The following is an 18,889-nucleotide window of genomic DNA, read 5'->3' on the forward strand; positions in this document are numbered from 1 at the left end:
CACGCTTCACATTGAAAATGTGTAACTTGCTTCTAAGTGCTACCTTAACCCCACAGTGAACTACGGAGATGAGCCAGCAATGGTGAATTGGAAAGAATGAAGTTTGCAAAGGATCAGTTATTTCCCTTAGTCTACTGTTCACCTCTTACAGCTGAATTCAGGAATGAGAGTGCTGCTTGGCACGTGTACTTCACAAAATGCTACTACGAGGTAAACAGACAGAAGGCTCTCTATGGCTGCTCATAGTTGCTGGGTTAAATTTCTACTCTGCTAGCTGGCCCCAGCACTCAGTGCTGCCATATATCATAGCCAGGTGTGTGGGAAAAGGGGCCCTGTGCAACAAGAGTGGAGGCCAGCTCTGTGGGTGATCCAGCATCAGTTATATAGGCTGTTATTCTGGGAACTGAGAAGGAGTACTTGGGGGTGTTGGAGGAAAAACTTGACATGGCCCACCAATGTGCCATATCAGAAAGCCAGTCCAAAGAAGGATGGCCAGCAGGTAGAGGGAGGGGATTCTGCCCCTCTACTCTACTCTTGTGGAACCCCACCCGGAATACTGCATCCAATTCCAGGGCCCCCAACATATGAAGAACATGGACCTGTTGGAGCAAGTCCAGAGGAGGGCCATAAAAAAAGCTGGAGAGGGACTTTTTACAAGAGTATATAGTGATAGGACGAGTGGGAATGGTTTAAACTGCAAAAAAGTAGGTTTAGGTTAGATATCGGGAAGAAATTCTGTGCTTTGAGGGCAGCGAGACACTGGGACAGGTTGTTCAGAGAAGTGGTGGGTACCCCATCCCTGGAAGTGTTCAAAGCCAGGTGGGATGGAGCTTTGAGCAACCTGGTTTAGTGAAAGGTGTCCCTGCCTCTGACATCATAGAACCATAGAATTGTTTGGGTTGGAAGGAACCTTGAAGATCATCTAATTCCAACAATTCTGTGATTTACTTGGCTACGGTGACAGCTGAAAGCTAAGTAGGTATGGTGGACAGGAAGATCAGCCAAGAGTTTCATTTGTGGGGTGTGTTCAGGTTCAAGCAAGAAGTGCCTGAGCTGCTGTTTGAGCTTAGAGGTTGAAGAGCGAAGGAAGAACTGGTATGAGTAGAATTCAGGAGAGGATACAAGTGTCAGTAGGAAATTTTCATAAGGGAAGGAAGCTTTGCTGCATGATCTTATTCTTTATTACAATGAGGGGAAATGAAAATCAGGGGAAGGTGCATTAATCAATGAGTGAAATGTGTGTTATGCACTGGTTGGGAAATGTGATGTTTTGTGTGTTAGTCTGCTTGTGCAGTGCTCAGCACAGGTGTCTTAAATCTATGTGTTGGTGGTGAAAGGACTTCTCAACTGTGTTCATAAGGAACATCCATGGGTGAAAATAATACAGTGGTCTGTGGTTTTAATAAAAAATTTATGATAATTGTGCTTTGCTGGTTATTTAGGGAAACAGATGTAGGCCCTGTGGCCATTTCATATTTCTTAATGCAGACCTAGCTAACATACAAACAGTGCTGAAAATTGTTGGCCTATTGAATTAATTGGCAGAAATCATCCTGCAGCTCTAATTCTCAGAGGGACATTTGAAAAATCTCAACAGCCCATACTACAGCTGCTAGCTTTTCCCCTATAGTGTGCAGAGGGGAATTGAAGCATCTTCATGGGAAAATCTGATTAGCAATGTGGTCACTTAATTAAGTAGTGAATGATCTTTTCTTTTTGCTACTGACTTTTCTTTCTCTTTCTTTTATTTTAGTGTTTTTTTTCTTTATTTTTTTCGTTGTTTGTTTTGTTTTGTTTTTTATGAAGGGATGACAGTGCCTTCAGTCTCAATCTTCAGATAGTGTGAATTGGTCCACATCTGTCCATACAACTGAGCTGGTTAATTTTCACCAGCAGAGACTCTAACTTCCCAAGTGCAAGAGCTCTGGTGGGGGAGGGGAAATACTGCCTGAATCTTTGGGAGAATGGTTAAGACTTGGTCCTGGATCACTGGATTCAGAGAGGGTTTTTTCATTTGACTTCAATCAGATCAGGATCAGAAGCTCTGAACAAGGGCATCCTGAAAATGTAACTTTTGGTCTATCAGGATAAGTAGGAAGAGTTCTTCTGCAACGTTGCATATTGATGTCAATAATATAATTAAAAAAAAAAACAAAACAGAGATATTTGAAAGGAAGTTCAGACTCTTTGCTTAAAAAATGAGAAAAAGGGAAATATACATTTTTGTTTACTGGTGTTGAATGGTATCAGTTGTTGCAGTTGTGATAAATTCAGAAGAAAAAGCCTGAAATTATGGTTTGCTTATTAATGATATATTTCTTTGGCACCTAGAGAAAGCTATTGCATGAGGCCCTGTACAAAAACATACTGTGAAATATTTCTTTGCCCTGTACAGCTCTCAGATTAAAAAAAGACCCACCTCCCCAACCCCCCAAAAACCCACCACCTCAACCACCCCCCCCCCCCAAACCCCTGAAGAAACAGAAGCAAAAACTAACAAATCCATCCAGTTTAGGAAAATAGAAATCTAAATCTTGGAATCTTTCTGCTTTTATAGTTGCTGTAATAGGATAAATTTAAGATTTCACCCTTGTATCAGTACTTGGTTCAAATACTTGGATTATTAAAGAGCTGCTTGTCCTCTTTGGGCTGCTTATGTTCTCCAGCTAGAAACTTGAAGTCATTTTGTGTGTGGTTCTCCACTTTACTTTTTTAGACACATTTAATGGTTTCTGATTATTAGATGTAGAGCCTTTAGAATTAAAATGAATTACTCTGTAATGATCACTGTGGTTGTGGCACTATATTAAGGTATGAATGTGTCCTCAAGAGTAAGGACTATTTGCCTATCTTGTGTTCTTAAAATGGTGTTGCCCCATAGGCTTTGTAGGAAGTAGGGTTTGAGCTTAAGGCTATTGACTGTAGGTAGAATCACTTCAGAGATAATGGTTGTATTATTAGTGTAATAACAGAGGTAAAACTGGGTAAAGAAAATGAGTGGGGGCTTAATACTGCATTTAGTGAAGAGTAAGCAGAATCAAGCAGAGGCTTGACAATATCGGTGGATGATATTATTAAATTTGTAATGAAAAGTCTTAGAAAATATATTAGCTGACATGGCCAAGGACAGTCTCTGTAGAATTTGAAAGCAGAGGAGGGAGCTTGGTGATTCTTGGAACAGCCAACAGCAGTGTAGAATTAGGGGACTGGGAAATGTTTTTTAAAATTAGAGAGGCCTGTAGGAAGGCCAGAAAATTGATCATGCAGGATTTTAATTACCAAGATATTGATTAAAATAATAAGTATGCACAAATTAAGAAAGGGTACATAGTGCACGACTGCTTCCTTAAGCTGTTTGTGAGCTTGCACAGCCACACACCCTCTTGGATTCAGCCCTGGGCAACTGAGCCAACTCTGGTGAAGAGGATCTATGGAGCACCCTGATGTCGGACTGGGAAGGATGAGGAGTGCTTAGGGAAGGACAGAGGTTTGTTGCTTTGTTTTTTTTGAGGTTAGTAAAGGGCAATTTTGAGGAAATGTGTCTAAGGAATTTCTTCTCATTATGAAAATCTCTATCTGTACAACTGAAAAATAACTGTCTTTTCCTTAGAGAGAACGTAATTAAAATGTGTCCTGGTAAAGTCTACATCGGCTAAAGGCTGATGGGGGTAAAGTCAGTATGAAATTAGCATGAAGTATTAAGCAGCTACTTTATAAGCTGTAGCATAATCAGTGCAGTAAGGAGCAGGATAGGGTGACACACAGAAATGAAAAAGACTATAAAGTTAAATTTCTGTTTAATTTATGAAAATATTTTTTTTTTGCATGTCATTTCTCCTTTAGCCATTCCCTTTTCTAGATCGCACTTTTAGAGCTACAAATGTTTTAACAGGACGGGTGAAGATGGTTATAACAGGATATGTTGAGGATATGTAATGGAGTATTATAGGTTGTGCTCCATAGGATTTATGGGTATCTTTTTTTCATGAAAACACTTTGCTTTCTTTTTTCTGACTTTCACAATGGTCCAGAGTAGAGGTGTTGGAGGACTGAGGTGAATTATAGAGAAACAGTCTTAGTTTTACTGCCCACTAGCAATAGTAACTAGCCAGGCTTGAAGCGAGGAAGCAAACCATGTCTTTTCAGCAGAAAAACTATCCTACCTCTTAAGGAGAATACAAAGAACTCCTACTCACAACAGGTCCTGGAGGAAAGAAGTTACATTCTCAGGCACAAGGGAATAGTCATCTTATTAGAGGCATTTTTTGGGGGGGAGAGAAAAAAATAAAATAATCACTTTTATTCCCCCCTATATTCATAGTGCAGTAAGGGCCAGAAAAAGCAGCTACAAGAAAAATGAAGCAAATTAGAAAAAAAGCTAGGACAGAACTCTTCAGTAATGTTTTTATTATCTATTTTCCATAATGAAAGAATGGAAATAAGCTTTATTTAGAAAATCGTTTTCTTAAGTTGCTGGAATAATCAGATAATTTGCAGTTAAGCAAATGGCCTTCTTCAAATAAACCACAACTATTCAATATAACCAACATACAAGCCCATGTTTAGTAAGAAACAAAGTTAGAATTATTGATGTCTTGGTTCCAGTGTTTTTTTGTTTGTTCATTTTCAATATATGCATTAGGTATTCTAATCAGTCAAATGTGATGAATTGGAAAATGCAAGACAGGAGCCGCGTATTATATTTTAAAAATACTATTTAGCTTAAAGTTGATTTTTAAGGAAAAGAAAATGGGGCTTTCTATGTAGCACCCATATTAAAGAAAGAACCCTAATATAAATTAAGTCTCTTTTTAAGGGATATGCTCTGGTTGTATTTGTCAAATAAGCTGGTCAATGTAAAAACAATCTACCAAATGGTGGCCGTGGGGTGAGGTGGAGATCAGGGAGGAAGGCTTCCCTCTCAAATGCTGTGGAAGATGTCATTTTAGTTCTGTCATCTGCTGAATGGACACACATTTCATAAAGTGCTCTCCTTATTATGTTCCCATATGACTGCTCTTACTCTGTACAGAAGAATAGTGAAGTGTGTTTCTACAAATCCATCCATTCCTCCTTCCAAAACCACAGGCTGGGTCACCACCTGCCTCCCACAAGCAGAACTTAAAGAAAGTTGCAGAGGAGCAGGAAAGGATATCATACCCTGATATCTTTCTCTGCTTTCCTTGGCTGGCAGTAGTGATGTGCACCCTGTTGTCCTGAGCTCTTCATTTGCCTGTTGCTTCCGCAGCAACCTGACAAGCTCATGCTGTGGGTGAATTAAAGCTGGCCAAACTGAGCATCCTTTCTCTTTGCTGCTCAGGTGATATAAAACAAAACCTTTAAGCGCAGATGTTATTTCTTAGTGATCCTAATAGATACTTCTTCCTCTGTATGCCTTCTGATTATATAAGTGGCTAGAGCTGCCCTTTTATCTTTCCTAGCCTCCTTTCCCCACTCTTGCAAGTTCATGTGCTTCCCTAGCTTTCAGCTCCTGGTGAAGAACAGATATGCTGGGGCTACCCATCTGTAATGGGCCTACCTTTGCTTACATCTCCAGTACAAGCTCCTCATTTCTTGAATCTGGGTTGCTGCTGTTGAGGACTGTATTTAGTCTCTCAGCCCCAGCCCCATGGTGCCAGGTGAAGTTTTTTAAATCTCTTGCTTCAGAAAATTATGAAGGAACAGGGGAAATCATTTTGAGCGAGTGGATAGATATTCAGGGCAGGACTGCTGAAATCAAGTAGAGAAAAATATTTAGTGGATATGGATCTTTTTTTTTTTTTGCTATTTCAGCCTGTCCCTTCCTGTCAGTTATTCCTGTGGCACAGAGAACATAAACCAAAATTAGTACTTTGAAGTTAGGGTAGGGCTGGCAATTTAAATCAATTGAGAATCTGCTCTCTGTTTTATGACCAACAAAATGTTAGCTTGGTTCAGACATGCTTACTGAGCCCCTCAGCTTTCAATGTGAATTTCTTGTGGCAGATAATGGCTGGAAGTTTTTGCTGGCTTCTGTGAGGGAAAGGGAGGAGTTCTGATCTTTTAAACTTAGCAGAAAATCACAGAAGCAGCAAGGTTCAAAGTTATAAAACCTTTTTAATATCCAACAGCTATGTAATTTTGTCCTTATTAAAGACATTTGCCTAATTTTTATGTAAATAGCCACAGCCTGGTGGTCACTGTAATCCAACAACATTACTGCTGGCAAACAAGGGATTAAGAGGAAAATGCTGTATTGAAAGTAAAGCTGTAGGGCCTGATAGAGCTACGTTACCATTAAATTCTATAGATATTGTATCCTTCTTGCCAGCTCCATTGCGCTTTAATCCAATGCTCAGGGTTTATTATAACTAAAAAGTACTTCTTTAATCCTTTTTTCACACACTGTAATGCAAACCTTGATGCTGATAATCCACCAAGGTTTGCACATTTGTTAGATCTCCACTTCATTAAATTACCAAATTTTATTGGCAGCAGAGCAAGGTGGCAAAATGTCAGCATGGCTTTACAAAGCCAGCAGTTGCTCACTTTTAAAGATGAATATGATCTCTACGAATGCCTGTTTACTACATTTCAGCATCAACACGTAGAAAGTGATGGAGGGATGGGAGGAACTCCACAGCAGACTTTCAAATTCCAGTGACATGTATTTTTCTCGATCAGCATTCTATTGAACCAAGAAACCAGGGGGTATGGGTTTACAAAGACATAGAGTCTGAACTCCATTGCTAGACATCTTGGGATTTGTCGAGTTTGCACTTTGTTAGTGATATCATATGGTCTTTGAGTGTTCATCAGTATTGTGGCATTTGATATTGCAAACACATGCCAAAAGAAACAGAAGTCCAACATGAAACAGTGGAATTAAAGCTGCATATGTTTTCTAGTGGTTGATAAAGTGTTTTCCCCCAGCCATCTAAGAGTCTGATCTGCAGAAGCTAATCTCTGGAATTTGTGATGATGTTCCTGGTCCCTAATCAGTGTTATATTTCATGTACGTTGTGCTGGGGCTTTCTTGGGTTGAGGAAAGGAACTACTCAGTGTAACATAATGTCAGTAGCAGGACTGAGGATCCTTATATATATTAAGGTTCATCCCTGAGGGGCATTGGTGCAATTCTAGTTTGGATGTTGATCATTTAAATTCTTGATTCAAAGGTTTGGCCATTTTCTTTTTCTTTTCAATCCAAAATGCCCCATGGTTCAAACCCATTCCTTCAAATAGGCTCTTAGTCATGTCATCAGGACTTTTGATTGTCCTTAGGACAAATAACCACTACAATGAATTCTACTAAACCAAACTGCATGCTGGGAAGTACAAAAGAGAAACTTTATAAGGAGTCTGTTAAAACCAATATAGGATCTAACACCCCATGTTGGGACAAGATTTTTTTGTCCCTAGAATAACTAAAGAAGTCTCATTTTTAACAGTGCTTGAGAAGTACAGGAGACAATAATTTAGTCACACTTCACTTGGATTCCTCAGGAATGTCTTTGTTTAGTTTTAATACAACTGATTTCAGTTGTGATGAGGCAGAACACATACCTGAATGGAACAAAAGCAGTCTCAAGAGAAACCTGAAACGGGATTTACATTTTATGGGGTTTAACCTTATGGCTCCTAGGAGGAATGAATCATGCTTCTGTGGGAAATAACCTAACCTGATCTCTTGTTTGGCTGGAACTGCAGAACTGGAAAGGAATGCAGTGGATGCAGAGCATAGACTTTGCAAGTATAGTCTGTTTGTTTGGTTTTTTTTTTAAATTATACACACACGTGCACACACACACATATACATATATATATATATATATAAGCCCTATCTATAGTTTTCTTTGAGCTTTGTTCTTGAACAATTTATTTCCATTTACCAGCACCCCAGTGCTGTTGCTTGGTGAGAGCTACTAGACTGACCTGCCATTTCCAAAGGCCAGGGTATAAGTAAAGAGCAACATACAAGAGTTGAAGAAATGCACATAAAGCTGCTGTGTAAATTTGCATCAACTGTGCTGAGACATTTAAGTTCTGTAAACTGTATGTTGGCAAGATAAAGACCAGGAATGTGAACAATTATATTAGGTTTAAAAAGAAGTTTCCACTAGAAGGACGATTGGGTGAACAGATGCTCTCACTCTCAAAATTATTAGTTTTAATAGAGATGTATGATAAACTGTAGTTATCTAGTGACTTAGTCTATGTAAGGTATAATGTACATAAAATGCAGCTATAATAAGGGACAACACTGCAGGAATGAAGGGGTAGATTAAGTGCCTTAAATTATGTATATTCATCTTACCTTGAGAGGAGATATGAACTAGATGACTTTTTGAAGTCCAAACTATTTCTATGTAAGTCTATGAACTTCCATTATTTTCAGTGCTTTTTATGGGGAAGGATGGAAAAGTGCTTTAACTGCAGAATTCTCTTTTTGACTGTGCACATTATGTTTCTTTTGTTGAGGAAACCTAATAATTACACTGAAGATCAAATCTATTGTCTGTCATTGCTAGTACTTCTTGAAGTTCTGAACATAAATAATGCTAATGAGTTTACATGGGATATTATCTGCTAATAAATTCGGTAGTAGAGTGAGTATCACAACTACATATACTGAAAATAATATAACTTGAAAAAAATAAGATAGACATAGTGGTACTCTTATCCAGTTCAGTGTGATCCAAATGCAACGGTCCTATTATGGCACATTGTTCTCGTCATACCTTATTAAATATAGAAGATGGCTACTCAGAAATCTTAGATTATTTGTGTGATCCCCTCTGTTTCTTGAGTGGATCCCATGTGAAGCCACTTGGGATTTTCCTGCATTCTGTTTTTCTCTTTTTTTTCAAATAGAGAGGCTAGTTCACCAGAAAGTTGTACAGTGGTGTAGTGCATGTAATAAGAAGGGAAATTTTCTTAAGCAAATTTGATGTTTTAAATGACAGTGTAAAATATATTGTTACTAGATTTGACATTGTCTTTCCAAGTAGTGTGTGCTTAGGTATGAATGGGACGGTGCTGTCCCATTCATACCTAAAAGGAAGTACGTTCTCTGCACCAAAAAAAGTCTGAAGGGCTTTACAGCTGAGATAGTGAATTTAGTATAGAGGATTCAGCTTTGCATGTTACAAATAAAATTACCGGTAGTTTTGCTAGTTGGGATAAAAATTCATAGGGGAGGTTAGTATGTATGCTCCAAGGGCATAAACCAAACAGTGACTGCCTGAAATGGGCCTGAAATTGGCCCACAGTGGGGGATAGCTCTGCCTAACTGTCCAGTGAAGGCCTTTTATCCTTTCTTTGGAATCACTTAGACCTGTTTACTCTCTGAGTTGGGATAGAAGTATGTGTTGACCATTGATCTCATCTACTCTGGCAACTTCAGTGTGGGAGTCATATCTGGTAAAACAATGACAGTGTGTTTTCAGAATATGTCAGCTTATATGTTTTGACTGTGGGGGCTGAGAAATACCTTGAGTGATTAATACAAGATGGGACTCAGAGGTGTAAAAATAGCCAGGGCTGGGAATAGCCCTAGCAAGCAGCAGTTTTTGGGTATGGAGTGGCAGGGCACAAACCAAAAACACACAGCAGGGGAGAGGGAGATCCAGAACTCTTAACTCCTCTGTCTCATGTTTTTCTCCCCTGTTCTCATATTGTTATGGGATCTAGCAGTAAATCTGACCCCTGATTAAGGGGTATTTGTCTAATCACATGCTCCTGGGAATACAAAGGAGACAAAACTGGGGAACTTGGATCTGCTTCCTAATCTTATCCTAGCCTGTAGGGAAGAGTAATCAGCTTTAGGTCAGAATCATCAGCAGGGTACTTTTCCTTCCATACTGGCTCAGTTCTAGTGGCTGATAACCAAAAGTGCAAAGAGGCGGGATCATATATATGCTCCCTTATCTTGGGCTTTTTTTTTTCTCATGGTCTGTGTTGCTTTGCAACTGCTGCCTTTTGGGTGCAGACCCTGTCATAGGGGAAGGCATCTGAAGTTCTCAGCCCCCATCTGTTTCTTCCTGCTTGGCAGAAGGCACTGTCCTACTCTAAAGCAGGGATTCTTGTCCAGAGATAATTTTAGCTCCCACCCTTTTAAGAACTGCTTATTAAACTCTGTACAGCCTTTTCTGGTCTCTGTGGATTTGAATCTGTATAAAACAGCATAAAGTAATATCAGATGAGGACAATACAGGTTGTGTTCTTGGGACTCATGAATGGAAGGGACTCTAAAACAAATGGTATCATGGTAAAGAATAAACCAAAATAAATATGTACCTGCTCTACTGTTATTTTTTTGTTTTTGTTTGTGGGTTTGGGGTTTGCTGTGTGTTGTGAGTTTTTTTGGTTTTTTTTGCTTTTGTTTTTTTTTTTTACCACTGTGAGAGACAAGGTACTGGGCTGGCTGGATTTTTGGTCTGACATGATGCCGACCATCCTCAGTAATGTCCTTAATGTTCAAAAAATACTCGACAAAAAAAAATAGTGTTTGGTTCAGCAATAATATTTAATGGCTGTAGTAATCAACACTAAACAATTACTATTTTTTTTTTTGGTTGACAAATATCTAAAATCTCAGAGGCAATTTCACTTTATGTTTGTGACTATGAGAGATGTTCCCCTTTTCAGGGGTATAAGGGAATATATGGGACCAGATTTCTTTTGTGCTGTTTTGACTAGGAAGAAAATTTTACAGGTAAATCTAAGGTAAAGCTTTGACCACTGAAAAGAAATTATGGCTGTTTGCTGCTGTCCAGGATTAAATTGGTGGGTTTATTTGCATAATGAGGTTAAATACATGCTCTACTGCCAAGGTCTGAATTTGTTCTACTCACATGTATATATTTATGCATATTATGGTCTCTCAAGTTGGATGTGTAGGGTGTGTATATCTATATGGTGTAAGTGAATATATACATTTCTACAATCACATATACACATCCTATATATGCATGTATGTGTAAAGTGATAATTTATCATTGCCAAGTATGTACAATGCTTAAAAACAAATCCATCAATACAGGTGTTTGACTCTTTTATCAGCCCTGCCACAGAACCTGTTTCCTGGATGGGAGAAATAATGAGGGAGAAAAAGGTGTTATTCATAGAAAATGGATCGCCAAAACAAAGTTTCATAAAATGAGGTTTTCCTCACTTTTCATTAAACTTCTGCCATTTTAAAATATACATATTTTTTCCCCCGAAAAAGGTGTGTTTTTCTAAAAGCTTCTTAAATGCTACTCTTTCTTATTCCACTCTTCAAAGAGCAGCAGCCACGCTTTCCCTCTTTTCAACTTCAAACTGTGCTGCTCTGTCAGTCCAGCACAGCGAGAGTGCTTTGAACCTGAGAAGAGAATCTAGCTCCTTTTTTTGGAACCTTGAGAAGGACTTTTTGAGAGCGCTGCAATTAGCATTTCCTTTTCACCCAATGCACCTTTCTTGACTTTTGTAAAAGTAAACTAAATAATAATAAACATATATTTACATGTGGTTCCCTTGGGTCCAGCAGAGACACCCTTTGTTCATACTTTACAGGGATTTTTGGGTCCTATTATTTGGACCTTTAGCCAGATGTTGTGGTATCTATGAAACTTTTCACAGGCTGCTGACTTTATGTGGGGCAAGTGTGAATTGACTTTGGTTTTCTCTCAGGGATAACTTTATTCTACACAGTAAAAGGATTTGGTAAATGTCAAAGGAAGGAGCCACAAACCATATTAATCTTGTTCGCTATACAACCAGACCCTTGGTGGCTTTTATTCTTGGTGGCCCACCTTGGTTGTAGCAACGTGAACTCTGAATGCCAACAAGGCACCAGGCAATTTAAGCAAAGTTGAGCTCCACAGTTGCATCCTACTCTGTACTTGCACTTTGCCCCAGGTGATTTGACAGCAAGGGATCAATGGCTGTAGTCTGGATAAGGTCCTAAATGAGGCCTTAACGGGTGTAAGTGCTGGAGTGGAAAGCAGAGGAAATGTGCTGCTGCTTTTCCTCTGACTATAAATAGCCAGGTCATCAGTACAAACTTTGTGGATGTCTGACACCAGCATTTTGAACTGATTTGTGGAACACCACTGAGCATTCCGAAGAACACTCTTTTTTTCCTTTTTTGTTCTAGAAATTTGCCCATGACAGCTTCATGTGAAATGTGGGGCACGCTGCAGGTAATGTCAAAGACACCATATTAGTTTCATTTATCTGAAATACTTGGTGGTCCAGGTCTCAGCCCACAGAGAAGTCCTTGCACTGTCTCACCAGAAGGAGAACCCTGCGGGCTGCAGTGAATGGCTGGGGTTTTTTTTTGGGGGGGGAACCACTGCTGAGGTCACATGTGTGTCCTGTAGGAGACTTAGACCCCAAACCACTGGTACAGCAGAGGAAATGAGCTACCGCTTTTGGTGTAAGTGAGGACGTTGAAATCAGCCAGACTAAACGGGACAAGGATGTGCCATGTTATTGGGGTGCCTCTGTGACTTGTAAAAACACCTGTGGGAAAAAAAGGTACTTAAAAATGACCTCACCAAGGGAATGTCTATAAATATAAAAACTTTAAGAAACAGAGAATTCTAAAGTAAGCAGCATCTGCATTTTCCTTGAAACTGTATCTTTTTATCTGTGCCTCTCCTAGCAAGTAAATATTTCCTGGTCTATAAACACCTCCACGTTTACAACACACTTCTTAGGCAGTAACTTGCCCAAATACCCTGTGGTAAGACAAAATCCTTCAAGTGTAAAGGATTTGTTAGTGGAAATTGGTTCAATCAAGCTTCCCTTTCCACCACTGTCCCCCTCCCCACCAGCACGTGCACAGACTAAGTAGAGGCTTGTTGCTTCTCTATGTTAATACGAATTTTGAGTTGTTGATAAATACAAGCAGGTTAACAACTAACATCAAAGGTTTACCAGATTAAAGTCAAAGGAAGATGGGATTTTCAAGGGCTTGAATAAACAAAAAGGGTGAGATTCTTAATTATCTTTCTAATACAAGACTCAGTAGGCTTAAATGAACAGAGGAGCAAACATCATTCTGTGCACTAACCGCCACACTACTGGGTTGCTTACTGTAAGTCAGTTAAAGGCTACATAAGGAATGAAAGATAAGGCAAATAGGTATGTCTGTAAAGTGAGAGATCACTAAAAAAAGGTGACTGCTGTGTTTGATGTAGTAAGAGGTGGAGGAAAAACTAACTATAGCTTAATGGGCATAGCAGATTCTGAGACATATATGGCAATTATTAGTCATACTATTTGAATCTGAAAGGGCATCAGTTCAAAGGAGTGCTTAGAAAGGCTCAGGCTGGAAAAAGCAAGCTATTAACTCAGCTCTGCTCCTCCGAGTGCATGTGAGGTTTTTTCCCCCTTTTCCTGAAAGTCTTAGGGTACTTTTTGAGAAGAGTATGATGAAATTTCACAAGTGTTGCAAGAAGGATAAGATTTGTATGTATTAGTATTGTAGAGATTTTTAATTCTCTCTAAAAAAGCCAAATTTACCTGTTGTTAATATAGTCATATTGACAATAGGACACATGTACCACCTGCTTCTATGAGATTAAGATAGTTTAAACAAAACCATACAAAATGTGTCAGATATTTGTGAAGAGCATAATTTCTAATCTTCTCTCCACCATCGTGCTGTCACCGAGTAATACAAAGAGGAACCATATAAATTTAGAGATGAAGTAAAAAAAAGCCCAAACACTGAATTTGACCCATCATCACATATTGCTCATACTTGAGTTGAAAACACAAAAGGTGAAAATTGTAATTACATTTGTAATTATTCATGAGATGTAAAAGGCATAGATACCTTTAAAAAACCAAAAAACTATCCTGCTTCAGTTTGACTTCTGAATTTTTTGTCTAGTTTCTGTGACTGAGAGGGTAACTAGGAATTATTTTTATAATGAATCCTTCATACTTCTTTTGTTAAGAATACCCAAGGACATCTTTTATTTCTGTCAATAGAATAAGTGCATGTTGGGTGCTAGCTTAGTGTGCATACTCACAAATTTTAAAAAGTATTTAAAGCCACATACGATTCAAGACATGATGTTCTATTGAATAGTTACAGATGAACAAGTGTAAGCAGCTAATATCGACTTTGTTATCACAGCCCATAAAGTAGCTATTGTGCTGTCTTGATTGTATGCTAGGTCAGTGGAATTCGGTGTAAATTGAATGTGGAATGATATAAGTACTATATAAAATAATTGCCAAGAAGCAAAAATCTCAAGTTTTTCCGCTTCTAACTGTTTCACATGTTACTAAGGTATTTCACTTACCTGCTTAGACCTGATTACAGTTGTACTTAGTTTGCTCTACAACTCTGCATTTCTTCTGCCCACCCTCTCCCATGCTCTACCTTTAATTTTTAGAGATTTGTTTTGGTCATCATATTGTTGCCTGTTTTCCCAGTTTGTTGAACATGGTAAGGGTTCTTATACCGCTGTAAAGGAAATTACTTGATCTGTTCAGTGACTTGACATTATGTATTAGTTTATGTCACAGTTTTATCACTCTTATTTTTACTTAATGTTATCTTCTTTCGCTGGTCTTAGTTGTTCTGAAAGGATACAATTTTATAATTTTTTTGGAGTGGAGGAGGGTGGTTGGGGGTAAAACAGAGAGAATATTCTGAGGTCTAAGCAGTTAACGTGGCAGCCTGGTACCATTTAAGTGTATGGGCTTGTGTCCTAGAATTTCTTCCAGATTTTATATTCATTTTGTCGAAGTGATGTAAACAGGGTTCCATAATTATGTCCATGTGAGAGAACAAAACCTCAGAGACAGATGTACACTGTGCAAAATGGAGCATGCAGCTGAATGTAACGAAGCATGCCATCTTCTGAGATATAGCATAGAGGGCTAGATGTTGGCCAGCTCACACTGTGTACTACCATACTGCACTTCATTATGAAATCAACTTTTCCTTAGCTTTGTTTTCATTTGTAAGGCAATATAATTTTTTGGTTTATTATCTTCACAGATTCTACTTTATAGCAACAGTTTACTATGAGATGTGTTACATAGGTTTCTGAATGGTTTTGGAATTTTGGAGGTAATAAAATATTTTCTTTTTCTTGATTCCCTATTTTACATCTTAAGAATATGTGTGACTCCACAATTCATTGATCTCCGACTGCAGTATTATTTCCAGTTGGGATGTTGAAATGCTCAATGTTTCACCTGGAGAGCAGCTGTAGGGCTCATGAGAGTTGCAAGAACGTGCTGTGTATTTCTCATAGGTAGGTAGAGGACACCATCGAACACCACATCTTCTTGTCTTTTACCTTGCTGATTTTGCACTGACCACTACCAAAGCTTTGTATGCAACAAAGGTAAAGTGTGAGGTGTTGATTGCTTCATCTACCATCCCAACAGTCTGCTTTAGCAGGCTGTTCTCACCCCTTTGCCATTATATAATTGTTGCTATGGTGAATTTGGAAAATGTTGGCTATTAACTTGATGCTGAATGAGGCATACTCTCATCTCATTGAATGGAGATTTATCCACATAACTCCCAATAATGTGGAGGTATAGACTTGTTTCTCACACAGGAAACTCTGTAGTTTGCAACAGCCTTTGAAATAGCTGTTGAGAGATCCTGTGTCACTGTCATGCCAAACAAATGGAAGGGTTTTTACTTAATGAGGAGAATAATTCAGAGACCTGCCTCTCTCCTGGAAAAGGAGTGAAAAATAGCTCATTCTGTATTTTCCTGTTCGTTAGGGTTTCATAAAATTACTAATGAGAAATGAACTAAAATTACAAATTAAGCAGGTAAGTGGCTACAGTTTGGTTTCCATATGAGCTTACTTCTTTGCGATTTCTGTTGCCAAATCAGTAAAACACCCCCATTAGCCTTTTTTCCCCACTTCTTGTGTACCAATGTGGCAAGTACTGAGAGTTTCATGTCAGTCATGTGCTAATGAGGGCAGCATGCAAGCAGTGAGCAAATGTGAGGACTCTTTCACAATTTATGAAGAAAAACACATGTACTCCTCCATTATGTAGAAGAGCAACTTAGTTATTCTGTGTCCTTCACTTACTGCTGATCATATAACTCTGGGTATGTAGAGGAGGAGACAACCAGACAGATGGAGGAGTATGAGTGCTATGCCACTCCCTGAGAGAAAGAAATCGTGAAGGCATGAAGTAGCCCAATATTATATTTTCTTTGAAGCCCTGCCTAAAAGGGGCAAAATATTACTAGGACTGTGGAGCCCAGTTGTAATAGAAAGGGGGTCTTCGAACTTTCTTGGGAATCTAGGCTAGGCAGAAAGGACAGATTTTGTCCCTGAAATTTTTGAAGTTTGGGCAATGTGATGGTGGAAACTGCATTCAGTAGCTCTGTCTCAGAACTCAGACAAGGTCCTCTACTGGGTATCTTAGTGCATATCTCCATGGAGAGACAATCAAAGCCAACTTCTCATTTTACAAGAGAAGAGGTGGCCTATCCCGAAAGAGAGAGAGATATTATCTGTTGCAGTGGTTATAGTGTCTGTTATAAACTGCATATTTCAAATGAGAACAGTGGTAAACTGTGTTTAATAATAATGACCCATGATATCTGAAAGGAAGCCACCTAGAAACAAAGAAGAGAAGATGGTGTATGTCTGCACAAGTCAAGTGTGCAAAGAGTCAGTCTTAATTAACTCTGGCAACATGACTGTTGCACAAGTTAACAGGAGGTGTAAGGAGCATCTGCCTGCCTTGTTCTAACTGACACAATGGATATCTTACATTGCAAAAGAGACGGTGCAGATGCTTTAAGTTACAGAGCAGATGTCACCCTTCAGGAAAAGAGAAACTTCAGACATGGCTTTTCTTATAATTGAAAAGCATTGTCAGCTTGGCAGCTTCTTGTATGTTTAAATGACAGATATTCATGCTAGTTGAAAATGAACCCTGCTCAGCAGACATTGGCAATGTTTTTTTTATTTCCCCATTTCTCATTTCTAAAAGGCTAGTAGATCATTTCTGTTCATTAGACTTGATAGGAATTAAGCATGGAAAATCAATTTCCTCAGCATCTTTTCATCTTGGGGCTGTCCCAGGTATTCTGCCTTGAAACTTCTTAGTCAGCCATGGTATGTGAATGTGGCACTGAAAGGTGAAAGTAAAAAATCAAATTTTACCCAAGGAATGCAAGCACCATCTTTTACCCATTTCCCTTTTTCTCTTGCTAACATCTTACTCTTTTTAGTTGTGCCTGTCCAGTTTTTGGAATTATTCACAGAAATCTAGGCAAAATGAATGTTAGAGTAGCCCTGAAAACATAAGCTATTCAAACTGTGCTTCTCTATAGTAGAATATACACTATGGAGGAATATGCACAGTTAAAATCATTTGTCTTTCAGGGGCAAATAAGCTGAAATATTTCCTTTTTTTTCTTTTTTTTGACATCACCAAGCAAAGACATACTTTCACTCTATCTCTGCATTTACTTACTTATCACATCATCAAGGTAGATTGCTTTTCCCATTATGCATGGTTTTATGAATAATGCTTTAGAGCTACAGTCTGTACAAAAAGGAATCAGTGCAAAGCATTATCTTGCTAGTATGTACAAAATACACCTTTATGCCAGTGTGAGAATTTGTTTCAGTTTTGAGTCCCATGCTATCTCAAGAGGCAGGGTCCTGCAGCATGGCTCTCTGGTGAATGATGCTGCATGGAAATGCAAAACGAGATAAAATGTTTTTGTCAGATGAAGTTGAATTGTTGTGAGTTTCAATTAACAGCATTTTTTTCTCTGTCCTGGAATGTGTAGATCTGAATTTCATGAAGATGAATTTGAATTTTTACAGCACTTGAAAAGCTGAATTTTATCACCTGCTGTCTAAACATTTAGGTTAAAAAAATACTGATTTGCTGTCTATGTTGTTACTCATCGGCAAACAGTATAGCAAAGGGATGAGGTGGGTCTCAATTACTTCAGGATCATTGTGTAAATTTAGTAAAAAGCATTGCAAAGTTAATTGTATCATTTTCGTGGTGTAATTTAATTACATTAATGATATTTAAAGCCTTTACTCCAAATTCCAAAGACTCTAAAGCCAGAACACTGTTTTCTTGCATGCCTATGTGTGTCCAGAAGATATCAAACTTGCAAATATTGATGACATCATCTTAACAAAGCATTTACTAAGGTGTCTTTTTTTCAGGGCTCCTCCTCCTTGGATTCTAGAGAGATGCCTTTTTCACCCTGCTACTTAGCAAGTTTTGGACTAAATTGCACCAGATGTTGTACCCATGTTCTATTCTAACAAATTACATGAAATATGAAGAAATTGTAGATAGAAAAATGTATTTTATTTTGGTTTTGAGAAAACAGTTGCAGTGAAAAATGTGTGCCCTATGGAAAGGTAGTTTTAAAAGCTAGACAGTGTTTGTCTCTAGTATCTGGCTGCATTGAAGGGGTCATGCTGTTGTCTAAAGGTCTAGCTGCATCATTACCAACAAATGGAAGACTGGAGCTGGATGTAGGTAAGTGCAGGTGAAGTTCCTGAAGGGCAGGCCCCAAAAGAAGACAGCCTAAGAATCATCAAGTCTGGAAGACAAGGCATTAGGTTTGCATTTCATGTGGTTCTTTCTAGAAAATGATTTTCATAATAAAGTTGGCATCAGGAAAGGTATTTTTTTGTCTCAGTGTTTTGCTGAGGACAGGAAGAGGACAGCAATATTGCTACAAGTTATGGAAATATGAATGTGTGTATTGCCAACTTCAAGCTTCAAAAAGCACAAGCCAAGCATCATAAAATCCTGACACTACTTCAAGTATTTTTAAAAAATTCACACATGTTCTGTTCTTAACACTTCCTTTCTAATGAAAGTTTTCACTTGACTGTGAAATCTGGGGCTTTAGGAAAGATGGAAAGATACCAAG

At 38.5% G+C, this 18,889-nt stretch overlaps 1 long non-coding RNA gene across 2 annotated transcripts; it reads left to right on the plus strand.

Moving 5' to 3' along the window:
* The first annotated feature begins 927 nt into the window (after window positions 1–927).
* Window positions 928–18,274, plus strand: LOC127476462 (uncharacterized). 2 transcript variants are annotated; one of them, XR_007906625.1, is made up of 4 exons: window positions 928–1,095; window positions 12,119–12,164; window positions 14,987–15,058; window positions 18,168–18,274. It is a non-coding gene; the product is annotated as an uncharacterized LOC127476462 (long non-coding RNA). The 2 variants fall into 2 exon arrangements; XR_007906626.1 differs by lacking the exon at window positions 18,168–18,274 and adding an exon at window positions 15,246–15,339.
* Window positions 18,275–18,889: the final 615 nt, after the last annotated feature.

The sequence above is a fragment of the Manacus candei genome, unplaced genomic scaffold (assembly GCF_025592945.1).
Source record: "Manacus candei isolate 608988 ecotype Guabito, Panama unplaced genomic scaffold, ASM2559294v1 h1tg000049l, whole genome shotgun sequence".
In the NCBI taxonomy this organism is placed as follows: domain Eukaryota; kingdom Metazoa; phylum Chordata; class Aves; order Passeriformes; family Pipridae; genus Manacus; species Manacus candei.